Here is a 14,716-nt window from a genome sequence, read left to right as displayed (position 1 = left end):
TCCCAGACCCCTGTACTTGGTACAGGGGTAGAAATGAACCCTGGCTGGTCTTTGGAAAGTTAACCGTGGTCCTCACCCTGCTCTTCAGTGCCCCCTCTTGCAGAGTTGTTCCCCTGCTGTCACCTTGCCTGGTAAGTCTTAGCCCTGGGTGGATGCCCCCATTCTTTGGGGGAAACCTCTTTCTTGTCCCACTAGGAGTCTGGAGGCCATGGAGAATGGGAACGGGCAAGGGCGGCTGAGGGCATTCTTCCCATTCTGCCCCTTCCCATTCTCCCACGGCCTCAGGTGGAAACAGGTATGTCTTTGGGAGGAAGCTTCTGGAAAGCTCCCGCACCAGCCCCTGCTGTAGTGGGGGTGGCTGGAGTAGTCTCAGGGTGTCCTTTGCTGCATTCCTAGGCCTCAGGAGAGGCTGCAGGTGCGGGGCTGTGTGGGGCTGGGCCGCAGAGGCTGTCTGTGCCCTGTTCAGCCTGGCTCCCTTGCCCATCGCTCGACTGCCACCCTCATGTCGTGGAACTCCTTTGGCCCGCTGCGCTGTTGAGTAATTTTGGGCAAGTTATTGCAGTCCTCTAGGGCTCAGCTTTCTCATCTATAAAATGAATGAGAGTACCTACTTCATAGGATTGTCTTAAGACCCGGTGGGAGAGTGCACGCAGGGCACTTAGCGTGGGAGAGAGTTGAGAGTAAGTATTTGATAGATGTGAGCCATTATGGGGAAGCCTTTGAAGACTTAAAGGCCAAGTCTTCCAGCTGCTCCTAGCCCTCAGTTCCGGGTGTGCTTCTTATGGCCTGGGGGAGGAAGGTTGTGCGGGAAATAACGTAATTTCAGTCTGGACAGACCTCGTGCCAACCTGCCTGGACCTGCTCCTACCCACTGTTGCCCTCCCCCACCCTGGTTCTCATGGGTCCCCAGATCTGGTCCCTTCCTGCCACCCTGCCAGCCAGGCTGGTGCCCATCCCACTTCCAGGAAAAGGGAAGTAAACATGGCCGGGATGCATGGGATGCCCCAGCATCCTCTCCGGAAGCACCGGGGCTGCTGGTTGGGGCCCCTGTCTCTGTCAGGGTCTGGGAATTCCTAGGGCTTGGGCTAGGGAGCCCAGGGAGGTGGGGAAACACCCCTTCTAGGAGCAGAGGGAAGAACAAGGTCCTTTTGGGTGCCAGTGGGGTAGGGTGATTCCCTCCAAAGGCTCTGCCTGCACTCCTGCCTGCACACCTAGTGGGCATGAAGTGGTATCTCGCTGTGGTTTTGATTTGCATTTCCGTGGTGACTAATGCTGTTGAGCATCTCTGTAAGTACTTAATGGCCACTAGTAGGTCCTCTTTGGAGGAATGTTTATGCTCTGTCGCCACCTCGCAGGCACCAATCCCCCAGGCTGTCCTGACATTCATTCAGGAGCAGTGCTGGCCAGGCCCTTCTCCTGCGTAAGCCTTCACTGGGATGTTGCTTGTAGCTATGAAAAGTATTTTGAGAGGCTCCTGTGAAGATACTTGCAATGCATTGCAAGCAATGGTCAAAGCGTTGGAAAACCCAGTAGGCAGACTCTGCCCCTCTCCAGGAGTTTGCCAAGGCACATGGGCTTAGAGAAGCCACAAAGCCAATGGTCCCTCATTCACCCAGAATTTCCCAAATGACTTTGATGACAGGTTCCTGTGCATGCCCATAGGTTCCTGTTCACAGCTTTCTCGAGGTATAATTCACACACTGCGCCATGCACTCATTTAAAGAGTACAAGTCAGTGTTTTTTAGTCAATTCACAGAGCTGTGCAACCATCACTGCTATCAATTTTGGAAGCTTTCATCACTCCCAGAAGAAACCACATACCCTTTGGTGATCATCCCCAGACTGCCCTCTTCCTTATTCCCACTCAACTCTAAGCAACAACCGACCTAGATTTGTCCCTAGATTTGTCCATTCTGGACATTTTGTAGAAATGGAATCATATTCTGCTGACTTCTTTCACTGGCGAGACCTTGTGCGGTCTGTCAACAATGGGATGTATATCAATTCTTCATTTCTTGAGACCAAATCACAGGCCATCATGGGAATATACTATGGTTTGTTTACCCGTTCATTTGATGGATGTTTGGATTGTTTTGTCCTTGGGGCTACTAAGAATAATGCTGCTATGAACATTCATGTACAAGTTTTTGTGGGGACTTGTGTTTTCATTTCTCTTGGGAGTGAACTTGCCTGGTGAAATGGTAACCTCATGTTTAATTATTTGCGGAAATGCCAGACTAATTTTTGAAGTAATTGTATCATATTTCATGCCCACCTTTGCCTGCTGAAATTCCCACCAGCAATGTCTCAGGACTTCAATTTCTCCACATCTTCACCAACACCAGTCTGACTTTCTGCTTCCAGCCATCCTTGTGGGTGTGGAGTGAGATCTCATTGTGGTTTCGATTGCATTTTCCTAATGATTAGTAGGTTTAAAAATGTACCTATTGGTCCTTTACATATCTTCTTTGGAGAAATGTCTATTTCTGTCCTCTGTCCATTTTTAAATTGGGTTATTTGTCTTTTTACCATTAAGTAGTAAGATTTTCTTATATATTCTAGAAACAAATCTCTTATCATATATGTTACTTACTAATATTTTAGTTCACTCTATGGGTTATCTTTTTACTTTATTGAAGATGTCCTTTGACATAAAACATAGAAGTTTAATATTTTTTGAAAGATTAATTTTTTTTCAATTTTTGCATAGAAGAACTGGGATGTAGGCCAGAGGTGCGGAGAATGAGAGGATTCACCAGAGATGGAGTGAGGAACAGAACAGGTAGATTGAGTGAAATACACTGCTGAGGGGAGCAACGGGTGAGACAGGAGAGGTCTGCTGCACCATGTGGGTCAGCTCCCTGGCTGGGGATTGAACTCAGGCCTCGCGGTGGGCCATTGCGGTAGTAGCACTGAAACTTAACCCCTAGGCTAGCAGAGAGGTTGCAGAAGTTTTATATTTTGATGAAATTCAGTGTCTCGGTCCATTCAGGCTGCTATAGCAAATACCATTAGCTAGAAGGCTTATAACCAACAGAAATGCATGTTTTTGGGGGCTGACTGTCCAAGATCAGGGTGCTAGCAAGGTTGGGTTAGGGCCCTCTCCTGACACAGATTTCTTGTAACCTGACATGTTGGAAGGGTTCAGGGAGCTCTGTGAGGCCTGTTTTATAACAGCACTAACCCCAACCATGGGGTCTTTGCCCTCATAGCAAGTCACCTCCCAAAGGCCCCACCTCCTAACCATCACCTTGGGGATTAAGATTCAACATATAAACTTCGGAAGGACACAGACATTCAGATCATGCCTCCTGTTTATTTTGTGCTTTTGGTGTTATGGTTCGAAATTCATTGCCAAATCCAAGATCACAAAGATTTATCCCTATGCTTTCTTCTATTTATAGGTTTAGCTCTGGCATGTAGGTCTTTGATCCATTTCGAGTGAATTTTTGTATATAGTCTGAAGTAGGAATCCAACTTCATTCTTTTGCATGTGGACATCTAGTCCTCTGCCCCACCTCTCCCCTTGCATATTTACAAAGCATCCAGGAGCACCTTGAGTGCTCCAGGGAACACCAAAGGGGAATGCCAACCTGCAAGGTCAGGTCCAAGCTTCTCAGCCTGGCCAAGGTTTCTCCCTATCTGCCCCCAACTTGCCTTTCCCCAGTTTACCTGGACTAGCCTCTTGCTATAACTTAGTCTTGCACCGGGCTTTCTTGCCTCCACACCTGAGAATATGCTGCTCCAACAATTCCTCCCCAGCCCTATTCCCCACCCCTCACACATACATCACCCACCTCTGCCTGCTGAAATTCACTCACCCGCTAAGGAGTAATAACACCTAACATGTATTGGGCCTGTGCTATGTACCAGACACTTCTGTAAGCACTTAGTGGTACATTATTTCATTCTTGCACTAGCCCTGTGAGGAATATACATCTACTATCCCCATTTTACAGACGAGGAAATGGAAGTTCAGTGTGATTAACCACTGCCCATGGCTGCGCAGGTAGAAAGTGATGGTAGGAGGATTTGAGCCTAGTCATCCCACAGCAGAGCCCCTTCTTTTAACTACCCTCCCACGGACCTCTGATTATTGACACCACTTCATTGGCACCAAAATATATTTACTGAGCTCTATCTACTGTGCATTTCTCTGAAATAACAAGTCAGCGAGTGAGTAAAAGAATTAATAGAACTGCATTGTCAGAGCTGGAAGGGACCCAGGCAGTGGTTCTATTGCAGGATAACAACTTGGTCTGAGGGTGGGGAGGCTCTGTGACGCGTTCAGGCTCACGGGGTGGAGGCAGAGACCATGTCAGGACTGGGTCTCCTCACCTCCTGCCTGGCAGTCTGGGTGCCACACCTACAGCTCCTCCATGCCACTCATAGTTATCGAATACCTTCTCTGTCCCAGTCTGAACGCCTCTCAGACAATCAGGACCCCTGGGACCCTGCCCTGTCTCTCTCCTCCAAGAGACAGGGGCTCAGGCCTGACAGGCTCCTCTAGAGCCTCAAGACCCTCCAGTTCCTCCTCCATGCAGGGCCATCCCTGGGCTCCGGCCCAGCTCTCTGTTCCCTTGGACAGAGCACCAGGAATGGGAGGCGGCAGGCGGCCAGTGGCACAGGGCGGGCCGGGAGGAAGGGCCCTGGGTCCAGTTCATTTCCTGACACCCTTGTTTGCCGCGTGCCCCTGGCTTCTGGTGGCTGTTTCCGCCCCGCCCACAGCCTCCCTAGTGAGTGGGCAGCTCTCCTGGGGCTGGAACTCACCCGCCTTCCTTCGTTTCAACTGTCTTGCAGCTGGGGCCTCTCCTCAGAGCCCAGCCGACCCAGAGGAGAATCTTGCTCCCTCAACAGCTGTATGACCTTGGGCATGTCACTTTGCCAGTCCAGGCCTTTGTTTCCTCTTTTGGATAAGGGAATGATGAGGCTGACCTCATAGTCTTGTCATGAAGAACAAAGGACAGAATATACACAAAGCTCCCAGTGCAGGAGATGCCCAATAAAAACTGTTACTCCTTTTCTTAGCCCACTTCTCCACATTTACCTCCTCCAGGAAGTCTTCCAGAATACTTACTCCCCCATGTCTCCAGATCTCTGTGTTTTCCAAACACCTCCTCACACACTTTCACATTGGGGGCTCAGTATGAGACCTGGGAAAGGCAGACTGGGCTTCTCTGTATTGGGGTGCTGTGACAGATTCCCCAGGTATCAATACCTTCATTAGCTCTTGGGTGTCTATTTCCCTGACATAGAAACACCCACATCTCACAGGGACCCATCAGGAGCACTGTGAGTTCTTCAGTAGACCAGAGAAGATTCCATGTGATGCACATCACGTTGTGTAGTGAGAGCTGTTGTCAGGATGGAGAAAGGAGCGTGAGCTTGCTTTTCCTAGAGGTCATGGCCGTGAGGGACAGACAGCCACTGCCATCCTCACCACCATCCCAGTAAAAAGTACCATTTATTGAGCTATTACTCTGTGGCAAGCACCTTGCAAGTTCTCATTTACTCTCCACAATAACTTCATGATTAGGACATGATTGTTAACTCCATTTTAAGGAAACTAAGGTACAAAGAACTTAAGTGACTTTGCCCAAGCTAATAAGTGACATGTGGCCAAATGTGACCAAAGAGGTGGAATCAGGATTAATCTGGAGCAGAGAACATCTGTTGAGACCCAGGGAGCTTGGGAAGAAGGTGGATTTTGGCTGGCCTTGAAGGCAGGGACACTATCAAAGGGCAGGAAGCTGGAGTATTGCCTGCAGGCAGAAGGAACAGCCTGAGCAAAGACCTCGAGAAAGGGGTGGGAAGGGATGGGGGGATAAAGGTCTCCCCCGAGGGCTAGGGTTGTGTGGGAGACTGGGAGGATGTGGCAGGTAAGGGCTAAGAGTAAGCAGGGGCCATGGAGAACCTCAAGAGCTGGGTTTTGGACTTTTGAGTGGGGTCAGATCAGAGGGGGCAGGAGGGCCTCCTGGGGCCAGATGACAATTGAGGGAAGAAAGGGATGGGCACAGTGTGTAGCCTGAAGCCAGTTCTCCGTGTGTGACTCAATCAGGCTCCAACAGTCTGCAGATATGAGCATGATCCTCACCTCTTCACAAATAAAGACACCGAGGTGATGAGAGACATTGGTCTGGGGACACACTGCTTGGCAGTGAGAGTGGGTGACAATGCTCTGAGGTCTTCTTGGGGTGTCTATGGGCACAGAGACTAGGGTAGGCCTGGGATGAATGCAGTGGGGTCCCCTGAGATTGACACTGGGGGCACCCAGACAGCTAAGACAAGATGCTGGAAGGGAGGAAAGCAGGACTGTGGGGTTGAAGGCCAAGGTGCAGATGGTGAGAGGCCTGTGGGGATTGGGGTCCCAGAGAACTGTTGTGCTGGCTGACCACGTGCCAATGGCTGCCACCAAATCCAGGTGGGTGCTTCTGGGGAAAGAGTTCTAAGAATTTCCCCTGGCTGGTGGGCTTGGGGTACACCACCTTGTGGTCCCTCCTGGGCTCTGGCCTTATCTAGGGCCTAGGGTAGCCGCCAACCAGCCCTGCGCCTCCATTCAGGGTGCTGCTGTCCTTCCTGGGGCCCGGCATCCCAGCCATCGCTCCACCCACACCCCTTGCCTAGACACCTTAGCTCTGTCGACATCTCTATAGCCATTGACTCTTACCCTTTCTCTTTCCTTCCCCACACCTGCCCCCAGAGGTATCCTCCAAGCTCATCCATAAGGGCTGCCAGCATACTCCCCGATGAGCTCATCAGTTCTGTTTAGTTCCAAGACCAGCAAGCAGGAAGCTCCCGCTCCTGGCCCAGGTCCCAGTGTTCTGAGTGTGCCCCTAACTAACAACTGTGCCTGGGATTGCCTCTCTGTGGCCCTGTGCCCTCCCTGGCAGCTGGCTGCCTTCCACCTGTGTTCCCTGAGCCAGAGCTGCCTTGAGCCTCAAGCCCCATCCAGCCCCTCACAGAGGAGGCCTTGCCTGTCCAGGCCAAGGTGGGGAAGAGGAACCTTAGAGGGAAAAGACCACGACCCTGGGGGACTGGTTTTGCAGAAGATGAAATCTCCATTATTTCTTCCTCAAGCTCACAATTAACCTGAGCAGGCAGCCCCTGGCGGTAGAAGCCGCCCAACTGCTCACTTCCACTGAGCCATTCCTGCCCCAGTTCTCCCCAGTGGCCTTTCCCTCCCTCCCTCCGCCCCTTGACAGCCTGAACCTTCTACCCAGGGTCCTGGCTTCTGCCCTGCACTTTCATAGGCACTTCAGGGAACAAGGCCTTAAGACACAGGAGCGGTTTCTAACATGAGGATTTCTGTGATCCCACAGAAAAGGAGAGGCCACTCCGAGGAACTCCCCTCTGAGGCTGCCTCCTCGCTGAAACTCCCCAAGGGCAACCTGCACACACACCCAGGGGCAGCGCTGGGAGAGGGCTGTGCCTGTGGTGCTGCTGACCCCTGTGAGTCCAAGCTGAGGGGCTTGGGGCATTAGCACTGGGTGGGAGCTGGGAGGAGGCTACAACCTGTGTTACTCAGGCCTCCGGAGAGGCGGGGAGGAGGAAGTGAGTCAGTGGGCTCAGCCAATTCATGCCTCAGAGGCCTGACTTTCCTTTTCAAGCCACTGAGCCAAGACCGGTGGGGGGAAGGGACAGGAACAGGAGGACATTCTGAGCCTCCACTGAGCAACTTTTAGGACCATGAGAATATGTGGCTGAGTGAACTCGGCAGGACAGTGTTTGGAGACCGACTGTGGCCCGGGGACGTTGTGGGGTACAGGAAGCACTTGGGGGGTACAGGAAGCACTTAGCGTGGACAGTGAGCACAGCAAGCCCTTAAGGAGCCTCTTCTGGGCTCCAGTCCTGACACTTTTCAACAAACCTGTGATTCTGGTACCTTTATGTCCGATTTATAAAAGGAAAACTGAGACCGAGAGAGGTGAAGGGACTTGTCCAAGGTCATAGCCTATAATCATTCTACAAGCCCAAGCTAGAAGTCAAATGAATGCAAGGCATGGGGGGTAGGGGTGGGGGTGGTGCAGGGGACTGGATAAGGGAAGAAAGTGAAAAGTCATGAAAGATTTCGAAGAAAAAAATGGATATTTTCCAGGTGGACAACAGGGTAAAGAGCATTCCACGCAGAGAGACCATGTGCAAAGGTCAAGAGGCATGGACCAGCTGGGTGTGTCTGTGGAACCCTGCTGGAAGCAGGGATCAGGTCCTGAGACAGGCAAGCAGGCTGTAGGGACCAGAGGAAGATGCTGAGTCCATCCTGGACACCCAGCATCTGAGCGGCCCGTGGCAGGCAGCTGTCGGGGCTGGAAAGAATTAGACATCAAGGCTGGAGCCTGGAGGAGTTTGGGTGTCGGCATACAGGAGAGTGCAATGCAGAGGGCCTCAGGGGAGATGGAGGGATGAGGCCCTCCAACAGAGCCCAGGGTGGGCTGAAGATTCTCACATGGGGAGGAGGTACTAGGACAGGACAGTCAGGGGAGGGCCAGGGCAGACAGAGAGGAGTTACATGTAAGAGTCAAAGGGTCACTGCTGCTGCCTCAGAGAGGTCAGGGGAGGGGGCCAAAAAAACCAAAAAACAAAAAACAAAGGCAACGAGTGGGTTTGCCCATCAGAGAGGCTGGTGCCCAAGGGGTGAGGGATTGAGGGAGATAGAAGGGGCTGAAGCTGTAACAGGGTGGTCCCCAGGAAAGGGGGGGGTTCCCTGCCCCACCCAAGGGAGGGTGGAGCTGAGCAGGAAGAGGAGAAGCTGCAGAAGAGACTGAGGAAAGAAGCAGGATGGAGCCAGGAGACCTGGAGGAGGCGCATGGAGCCTAGAGACACGTGAAGAAACTGTGCTTGTCTTTTGGTCGTGGACTGGGTGACACAGATGTGGGTGAGACCCGTGGGGAGGTGACAATGGCAGCTTTTATCTTGATGTTGATTTTGCTCTTTTCCTCTGGGCTTGTCTGATTGTTTCTGACCCTTTGCTGTGGGTCCCCACTGGAAGGTGCTTTAGACTCATGGCAGGCTTTGGGGCCTTGCTCTGGGCCAATCCCATTTGGATGGACTTTTACCCACGAGGGGACGGGTAACTTTGGGTGCTTCACTTAGAAACTAGACTCTTTGCCTTACCTGTATTGTTTCCTAGTTTTATTAAAGTTCCTTCCCATTAAAGTCTCCTATGTTTTGTGTTGATGCGGCGGATGGCAGAACCCATTTAGAATAGGCAGGTTTGCGGGGTTTTGGGCTGCCCCTCTCCCTGTCCTATAACAAAGCCAGGCTGGGGGGCTACTGTAACCCAAGGGTAGGATCCCTGCTCCAGGGAGAGCAGGCTGGTGACTGCTCAAGCAGCCGGGATGACAGGGGGCTTGGCGGCAGGTGAAGGGGTGCCTGGTGGAGGTGCTTGCTGCTCTTGCATTTCAGGCATCTCAGTATTTTTAGCTATAAAGTGGGAAACATTCAGGGTAGTTAAAAGATCACACATAAAAAGGGCCAGGTACACAATAGGCATCAATAAATATTAGTCCCTTTCCATTCAAATGTGCATAAAACATTCAGAGACACAGTTGCACAAACACATGACTACATGACAGACACACCTTTGAATCAACACACATGGGGGATCTATCTGTGGACAATCACATCATCTCCCACCCCTAGCAGAATATCTCATGAGTGTGTGTAGGGGAGGGGTGTAGATGAGGCCCTTCCACCCCCACCTGCCCAGATTTCCCACCTGAGCACTGATCCCTGCCAGAAAGAAGACTTCTCCCCAGAAGATCCCGGGGGGCTGGTGACTCTGCTCAGCTGGAGCTGCCACGTGGGCCCCTGTGGCCTCCAACCCCAAAGGGCTGCCTTAGTAGTAGGAGCCAGAGAATACTGTAGAACCTAATCTCCAGCCAGGAGGGTGAGGCATGTTCAGCATGAGGAGACCATGCAGGAGGAACTGGGGAAGCAGAAGAGGGTGGGGTAGTCGATGGCAGGGAAGTGTCCTGATTTTTTCAGTCATTGCCTATTTGTACCCACATCCCAACTGCTATTTCCCTCCTCTACCCCAGCAGGCCCTACTGCACCTGTACCTAAAGTTCAAGTCAAATCAGTGTCACTCTCTCCCTCCTTCTGCCCATATCCCTCTCAGCCTGCTTCACCTTACTCACATTATCACAGCAGCCCCCACTGGCCCCTCCACCCCAGCAGGTTTCTCTGGCAATGCAAGTTCATGCTGTGGCCAAAATGTTCTCAGCCCCCATGGCCCCACAAACACCAGCCCTAAATACCACACCATGTGGCTATAGCCTGTCTAAATTTGAGGGCTCCCTTTTTTGGATCCTCTACGTTCCTCCTAGTGAGACCATCCGGTATTTTTCTCTTTCTTTCTGGCTTATTTCACTGAGCATGATAAAAAAGTAACTATAAGAAAGTAAAAATCAAAATCAACAGACAATTATAAACAAGAGACATTCTGTAGGGGGGTAGAAGGGAGTAGGATCAAAACAGGGGTGGGAAGAGCACAAGGGACCATGGAGAGAGGTCATGGTTGAATGGGTGATGGGAATTTCATGGGGACTATAACCAAGGTGAAAATGCATACATTGTCCAAAAATGTAAAATAATGTGAAAATATATAAAATTATATATATATATATAAAGAAAAAAAATAAATTTGAGGGCTCTCAGAATGTGCAGCCAGGATGAAACCTCGGCCTCCCCAAAGATGTCCTTCTTCCTCTGATGCCCCTGGGGGGACTCAGCTCTGTGCCAGGATTTGATAGGTTGTTGACGAGTGTTTGGGGCAGACAGATTCTGAGCCAGGGAAGTGGCCAGGACTAGCCGCCTGCCCCGATTCTGTATCTGGGTCACAGGAGAAAGGAAATCTGATAAACCTTTGCATGCTTCACTGCTCTTCCCTCCCTCCCCGGTAACTTACATTTTCAAGTCACATCAGAGATAGAGCCCTGAGTCTTAGTTCAACAGCTGAGATTTGGTCCACTTAGTTCATAAATATTAGGAGCTTTGGGACACACCGAACACCAGTTGAGGAACAATGAGGCATTTCCTTCAGCGCTTTCATTTCACAGATGGGGAAACTGAGGCCAGGAGGAGGAAAGTAACCGACTCAAGGTGAGCGGCGGAAGAGAGTGGGCATTCAAGTCACAAGGCACCGTCCCACTGTTCCACCAGCAGTGGCCTATGCACCCCACATTTGTGTGCAGACCTGTGAGGGGTGAGTGACAGGAGGTGTTTGGGGAGCAAAATTCATGGGGGGATATCAGGGAGGTAGGCAGAGGAAGGCTGTTTGAAGGCAGCAGGCACTAAATAATTGGAAGTTTATAGAACATAGCCCTTATCATTGTTGCATCTGAGGATGCTTCACCCCCAAACAGGTATGCCCCTCTCCTGCTTTCCTCTCTCCTGAGGCTTCCTCTTGCTAATTCTTTCTCCTGGTGCATCCAAACACTTCTCCAGGAAGCCTTCCTGATCCTACAGCAGAACCCCATTTTGCACTTTATTGGGGACACCTCAGCGGTCAACGGGCCACACCCCATGTTTGGGGCTTGTGAAAGGTTTATTATTTACATCACTGAGGTCTCTGGGAAGAGTGGGGCCAGCTTCTTAAGCAGGTCTGAAATGTCATGAGAGAGCAATGGAAGGAGATCAGCCTGGGGTTTTATTGTGGTTAGGGAGTGAGTTTGGGGTGAGCATTTGCTCAGAAAGAGGCTTTCATGGTTCAGTCTCTCGTGGACACAGAATGGAGCACCTGGGCTTTCTTACCAACCTGTCCTGGTGTGTGCCCCCAGGGGATGAGGGCTAGTCAGTCTAAAAATTGTCTACAAATGGTAAGGTGAGTCTTAAAAGCTGTCAGCCGCCCACATCAATAAATGGACTCAGATTTCTCAGTAAATATTTTTTTCACCCATACTTGTTTTTCTCTGTTGACATTTTTAGGGGGTTCCTCATGGAAAGGATGTGCATGTTCAAGTCAACGGAGGGAGGAGATGAGGACACCAGAACCAGAGGAGTTCAGACCTCTGGTATGAACATGGGATTTTTCTCTGCATCTCTCCAGTCCAGAAAAATCTTCTAGTGTCCACATGTCTCTCCCCATCTTAATTCATTCCCCCCCTTCTGTCTGATACTCCCCCACATTCCTTAGCTCAGGCCCACCCCCTACCAGGCGCCCCTGCTCCTGCTCCCACATTCCCTCCAAACACTCCCCTGGAATGGAAAAACCATCCCTCATCCCTTTCCTGCTCCCAACCCTGGGATCGGACATGCTGGTCATTCCTGTTTGGGATGGCCAAAGAGATAAGGCCTGGCACGGGGCCCATTTGTCATCACAGAAGTGTCAGAGCTGTTTCAAGCGGGACCCCTGCCTACACTGAGTGCCCACCCTGACCCCTGCCCTCTTGGCCTTTACTGTATCCCCTTCTCCAGGAACAAGATGGAGGACCCAGCTACCGGCCAGTAGGAGAGCAAGGTAACTGTTCAACTTCCATCCGGGTCAGTTTCCTGTTCCTTGACCCCACATATCTCCTAACCCCTGGACGCCCTGGGCCACAAATCAGAACATGGAGCAAGCCTGCGTGGCTCTAGCAGTCACAGCTCGGAAACGAATGCTGTTCTAAGGGCAGACAGGGACAAGTGTCCCTTTCCAAACAGCTCAGAGAAAGCTGTTATCGCAGCTGCTTTTGTTTAGGCAAGACTGGCTATCTGACCAACATCTGCCTGGAGTTTGTCTCTTAAAGACACAGCTGTGGTCAGGAGCCTCCAGTCCTAGCTCTGCTTCCAGAGTTGCAAGCCGTTGGACATCCAGGTTACCCTGGTAGTCAAAGGAGGATGATAATCCTGACCTCATAGAAGGCGGGAGGGTGAAATGAGATGATTCATGAGCCGGAAAGTGTGGCTGGAGTTTCTTCCCAGGTGACGAATCTCCCTTTGGGCTATTAATTCTTATTCTCTTCCTTGCAGAGGCCTCCAAATTGTACAAGCTCTAGACCCTGAGTATTGTACAAATGTTAATTATTAGCATGCGCGGTCAAGAATGGCTCTGGGGTCAGTTAGCACAGGACTGAAATCTCAGCTGTGTGACCTTCACCACCCTGCTTAACCTTCCTGGGTCTCAGTTTCTTCATCTTAAAATAGAAGTAACGCCTGGTTGTGAGATGGTTGTGAGGATTTGCTGTAATAATATCGGTAAAGCACTTCACATAAGCCCTTACCACGTGGTAGTTTTCTTATTGTTATAAACTCACAGTGACATGGACTCCAAACTGAACTTAGGAGGAATGAGTGTTGAGGGCTGGATAAAATAAGAAGGCAGCTGTAGCCTCGAGAGAAGAATGCTCGGGCAAAATGGGTCCTTGTGCTGCCAGAGGGACACCTGAGTTAGATCTAGAAAGTACATCGTGACCTCTTGAAGATTCCTTCCAGTTTGATTCTTCCCCGGTAACCAGACGTTTGGGTCCCGCCCACCTACATCCACCTGGCACCACCCACTACATACCCAAGGGGCCTGGCGCCAGGTGCCACTGCCCGCGCTCAGTCTGGGCCAGGTGGGCGGAGTAGACCTTTCGGATTAGGTTGGGCTGGGCCCCTAGGGCGGGAGTGAATGCGAAATGGCTGCAGTGGGGACCCACCTTGCGGGTCAGGTCACTCAGTGCAAGGGGAAGGGACTCATTCCCACCCCGACGGGCTTGCAAGGGAGATCCGAAGGCGCAGCCCTTTGGGGGGAAACGCAGTCTGGGTGCTCATTGCATTAGCGGTGTCATTACTCCCCGCATTCTAAATACCCGGCTTTGCTGAGGGGCCATCCCCGGCTCGGGTCGGGGTGGGTAGGGGTGAGTGCGCAAAAGAAATAAATCTTGACGAAGGGACCCGGAGAGGGGGAGAAAGCCCAGAGCCCGCCAGCGGCCTCCCGGGGACTCACCGCGCGGCGGAGCGGGTCGGGCTCCCCAGCGCGCGGGCGCGCAGCGCGGCGGGCAGATGCGCGGGCGCCGGGGCTCTCCGCGCGGGGCGGCCGCGCCTGCAGCGGCCTCTCCAGCCGCGCCACAGCCCAGCGACGCGGCCGCACAAATCCCACCCTCCGCCCCGCCCGTCCAATCCATCTTGCCCGGGCGACGACGTTTCCCCGGAGAAACTAGGGGCGGAGAGGGGAAATGCCAGCGTCTGGGGGCTCCCGGCAGGTGTTTGGGGGCGAGGGCGGGGCCGGCGCGGGGGGCCTGAGGAGGGCGGGGCGCGCTGCCCCTTTAAGAGGCGGCGGCCGCGCCGGGACCTTTTCTCTTCCCCGGAAGGAAAGCGCGGCCGGGCTGGGCGCGCAAGGTGGGGAGGTGCGGGGCTGGGCGCGGGGAGGCGGGGCGCGCGCAGGGTGGGGGGCCGCTCCCCGGCGTCCTCCTTGCGGTCTGCGGGTCCGCCAGCCCAGAGCCGCCGCCGGGCCCGGGCCGAGGGCGACAGTGCGCCGAGGGGGCGCGGCCGGGACGCGCCGAGGGGCAGGGCGCCCGCGCGGGGGTGGCGTGCGCCCCGGGGCGGGCAGGCGGCACAGCCCGCGGACCTGGACGGGAATCGGAGAGCGCGGGCTCTCCGCGGGCGTGGAACTGACGCGGGCTGGGGGGCCTGAAGCCGGTCAGCGCCGCGGGCACCCCGAGGCTGCCGGCGGGAGCGCCGCGAGCAGGTGAACAGGTCCTCGCTGCCCCCGCACGCCCTCGCGCGTCCTGGTCCCGGCTCCCGCGCCTGCTCTCGG

This window comes from Talpa europaea, assembly GCF_964194135.1.
Source record: "Talpa europaea genome assembly, chromosome: 7".
NCBI lineage: Eukaryota > Metazoa > Chordata > Mammalia > Eulipotyphla > Talpidae > Talpa > Talpa europaea.
Note: the sequence above shows the minus strand (reverse complement) of the source record.